Genomic DNA, 5,000 nt, shown 5'->3' with positions numbered 1-5,000 from the left:
AAAGTTTTCTTATGGAAAGGCCGACGGTGTGGCAATTTGAGGCCTTCATCCATTCTCTAAGAAAGCAATAGACAGCCTTCTACAACAATAAAATCAGCTAAATTCGAACAAACAGAAGCAGAAATTAAAAACGGATAAATCCGTCAAATAGACGCAGAAGATAAAATCAGCTAAATTCGAACAAAGAGAAGCAGGAAATAAAATCCGATAAATCAGGGGAAACAGAAGCAGGAGATAATTTTCTTTGAAATATGGTTCCCCCATATTTTTCTTCGTTTACTTTCTGTATTATATAATCCCGCAATAATAAAATGAGCTAAAAACGAACGAAAAGAAGCAGGAAATAAAAACAGATAAATCAGGGAAACAGAAGCAGGGAAATAATTTTCTCTGAAATATGGTTCCTTTCGTTCACTCTCTGTATCATATAATCCCGCAATAATAAAATCAGCTAAATTCGAACACAAAGAAGCAGGAAATAAAATCAGATAAATCAGGGAAACAGAAGCAGGGAAATCATTTTCTTTGAAATATGGTTCCTCCATATTTTCTCCGTCTACATCTGCTGTTGTATAATCCCGCAATAATAAAATCAGCTAAATTCGAAGATAAAATCGGATAAATCAGGGAAACAGAAGCGAAAATATAATTTTCCTTGAAATATGGTCCCCCCATATTTTTCTTCTTTTCCTTTCTGTATTATATAATCCCGGGCAGTCACGAAATGCCGCACATTTGCGATAAGGTAATAATGATAAGGTTGCCTAACAGGTGCGCAGAAATTAATGATTGTCAGCCCAAACAAACTATATGAGATATCGTCCACAACTAGGCAGTGTGTTCGCAGAGAAAATAAGAGTGAGTGATTCGATCTTTGCCCTTACTTTCGAAAAAGTTTTACGAAAGAAATGTTTTTTTTTTTTAAATATTATTATGCAAATAAGGTCAAATGCTTAAGTACGTAGGGAGCTTTATTTTCTTTCGGATTATATAATTTTGTTTGGACCTTGTCACGTAATTTTAAGCGAACACGCAAATATATACATGTGTTTTGCATACAGGTATAAAAGTGCATACATACACAGAGTAATACATACACATTATAATATATATATGTGTGTATATATATATATATATATATATATATATATATATATATATATATATATATATATATATATATACATAATAATGTTTCTATGTATATATGTCTTTATGTACATATATATATATATATATGTATATATTATATATATATATATATATATATATATATATATATATATATATATATATATATATATATATATATATATATATATATATATATATATATACATATATATATATATATATATATATATGTACATAAATATATCATCATATCTATATCACTGACATTTGCAAAACACACTCTGACACACAAAAAGATTAAAATACATAAATAAAATAAATGACAGCAAAAGTAAAGAAATAATTAAATAAACAATATGAACTAATTAAATGAACAAAAAAGTGATAAATAATTAATGTGTTTGCATATACTCATAGTATCATCAAAAAACATCGTGATCTGACAACAATGCTCCCTGATTGTTGCATTTTCCATAACAGAAATGTGTCAGAAAATAACGACCAAACTCTTTCCCTCATTCTGTGAAACAACGATAGATAACAGCAAAGATTAAATAAATATATAGACATAAATAAAATAAATGACAGCAAAAAGTAAAGAAATAAATCTTTCCTCTATCTAATAAAAAATATGAACTAATTAAAATGAAACAAAAAGTGAATCTTTCCTCCGTGTAAACATAATTATGTATGTTTTTCCTCCATGTATAACAGAAATGTATAATCTCCAATAATAGCAGCAATCTTACCTCTACAAAAAACAAGATCCTCCGTGGACCAAGAAATCTTTCCTCCGTGTATAACAGAAAGCTGACAACAATAGCAATCTTTCCTTAAATGTGAAAATGGCTCTTTTCACTCCATTGCAAAATGATTTTCCTCCCATTAGCCCAATAACAGTATCTGTATTTTCTTAAAAATACAGCAATCTTTCCTCTTATCTATCTTTCCTCCGATAACTTAGAAAATGCAGCAATCTTTCCTCCGTGTATAATAGAAAATGCCTTTTCTTCCGTATAACAGAAAATGCAGCAATCTTTCCTCCTGCTATGACAGAAAATGCAGCAATCTTTCCTCTATCTATGACAGAAAATGCACCAATCTTTCCTCATTCTGTGATAGAAAATGTAGCAATCTTTCCTCTATCTATGATAGAAAATGCAGCAATCTTTCCTCTATCTATGATAGAAAATGCAGCAATCTTTCCTCTATCTGTGATAGAAAATGCAGCAATCTTTCCTCTTTATATAATAGAAAATGCAGCAATCTTTTTCCTCCTAATAAGAATGCTAATCTTTTCAGAAAATGCAGCAATCTTTCCTCCTATCTATGAATAGAAAAATGCAGCAATCTTTCCTTCCTCCTCCGTGATAACAGAAAATGCAGCAATCTTTCTTCCGCAAAAAATGCAACAATTTTCCTCCGTGTATAACAGAAAATGCAATCTTTCCTCCAGAAAATGTATAACAGAAAATACAGCAATCTTTCCTCCATGTATAACAGAAAAATGCAGCAATCTTTCCTCCTCCATGAAAATATAATCTCTCTGTAGAAAAAAATGCAGCAATCTTTCCTCCGTGAATAATAATCTTTCTTCCGTGTATAACAGAAAATGCAGCAATCTTTCCCTCCAGCAATCTTTCCTCTGTTTAATAGAAAATGCAGCAATATTTCCTCCGTGTATAATAGAAAATGCAGAAATCTTTCTCCGTGTATAACAGAAAATGCAGCAATCTTTCCTCCGTGTATAACAGAAAATGCAGCAATCTTTCCCTCCTTGTATAATAGAAAATGCAGCAATCTTTCCTCTCATGTATAACAGAAAATGCAGCAATCTTTCTTCCATCGTGTATAATAGAAAATGCAGCAATCTTTCCCTGCCAATAATAGAAAATTCACTCCGTGTATAACAGAAAATTGCAACAATCTTTCCATTAATAACAGAAAAATAACCCTCCTTGTCTAATAGAAAATGCAGCAATCTTTCCTCCATGTATAACAGAAAATCAGCAATCTCTCAATAACAGAAAATGCAGCAATCTTTCCTCCCGTGTATAACAGAAAATACAAATACTTTCCTCCAATGCAAAAATCTCTTTCCTCCTTGTATAATAGAAAATGCAGCAATCTTTCTTCCGTGTATAACAGAAAATACAGCAATCTTTTCCTCCGTGTATAATAGAAAATGCAGCAATCTTTCCTCCTTGTATAACAGAATAATGCAGCAATCTTTCCGTTCCCCAATAGAAAATGCAACGTACTCCCATGCAGAAAATGCAGCAATCTTTCCTCAAATGTATAACAAAAATACAGATAAAGCAATCTTTCCCTCCTTGTCTAATAGAAAATGCAGCAATCTTTCCTCCACGTGTATAACAGAAAATGCAATGCAAACAGAAAATCTTTTCCTCCCGTGTATGATATGCACGAAAATCTCTCATATTAATAGAAACTGCAGAAATCTTTCCTCCATATAACAGAAAAATGCAGCAATCTTTCCTCTGTGTATAACAGAAAATGCAGCAATCACCTGCTTATGCAGCGAAAATGCAGCAATCTCCTCTGTATAACAGAAAATGCAAAATTTCCTCCGCAGAAAAATCTTTCCTCCCCAATAGAAAAATGCAGCAAATCTTTCTCCGTGTATAACAGAAAAATGCAGCAATCTTTCCCTCCGTGTATAGAAAATGCAGCAATCTTTCCTCCGTGTATAACAGAAAATGCAGCAATCTTTCACTCCTATGTCTAATCTTTCCTCCGTGTATAACAGAAAATGCAGCAATCTTTCCCCTCCTTGTATAATAGAAAATACAGCAATCTTTCCTCATGTATAACAGAAAATGCAGCAATCTTTCCTCCGTGTGTAACAGAAAATGCAGCAATAGATAAAGAAAATGCAGCAATCTTTCTCCCTTGTCTAATGTGCATCTTTTCTCAATAACAGAAAATGCAGCAATCTTTTCCTCATGAATAACAGAAAATGCAGCAATCTTTCTTCCGTGTATAACAAAAATTGCAGCAATCTTTCCTCCGTGTATAACAGAAAATGCAGGAATCTTTCTCCATGTATAACAGAAAATGCAGCAATCTTTCCTCCACTTGTCTAATAGAAAAATGCAACAATCTTTCCTCGTGTATAGTAGAAAATGCAGCAATCTGCCTCCGTGTATAACAGAAAATGCATTAATCTTTCCTCCATGTATAATAGAAAAATACAGCAATCTTTCCTCTGTGTATAATAGAAAAGTACAACTTAATCTTTCCTCGTAAGATAACAGAAAATATAGTAATCTTTCTTCCGTGTATAACAGAAAATGCGCAAATCTTTCCTCGTGTATAACAGAAAATGCAGCAATCTTTCCTCTGTGTATAATAGAAAATGCAGCAATCTTTCCTCCGTGTATAACAGAAAATGCAGCAATCTTTCCTCCGTGTATAACAGAAAATGCAGCAATCTTTCCTCCGTGTATAACAGAAAATGCAGCAATCTTTCCTCCGTGTATAATAGAAAATGCAGCAATCTTTCCTCCGTGTATAACAGAAAATGCAGCAATCTTTCTTCCGTGTATAACAGAAAATGCAGCAATCTTTCCTCCGTGTATAATAGAAAATGCAGCAATCTTTCCTACTTGTATAATAGAAAATGCAGCAATCTTTCCTCCGTGTATAACAGAAAATGCAGCAATATTTCCTCCGTGTATAACAGAAAAATCTTTCCTCCTTGTCTAATAGAAAATGCAGCAATCTTTCCTCCGTGTATAACAGAAAATGCAGCAATCTTTCCTCCGTGTATAACAGAAAATGCAGCAATCTTTCCTCCGTGTATAACAGAAAATGCAGCAATCTTTCCTCCGTGTATAACAGAA

The sequence above is a fragment of the Macrobrachium rosenbergii genome, chromosome 17 (genome assembly GCF_040412425.1).
Source record: "Macrobrachium rosenbergii isolate ZJJX-2024 chromosome 17, ASM4041242v1, whole genome shotgun sequence".
Taxonomy (NCBI): domain Eukaryota; kingdom Metazoa; phylum Arthropoda; class Malacostraca; order Decapoda; family Palaemonidae; genus Macrobrachium; species Macrobrachium rosenbergii.
This window is presented reverse-complemented; position numbering follows the sequence as displayed.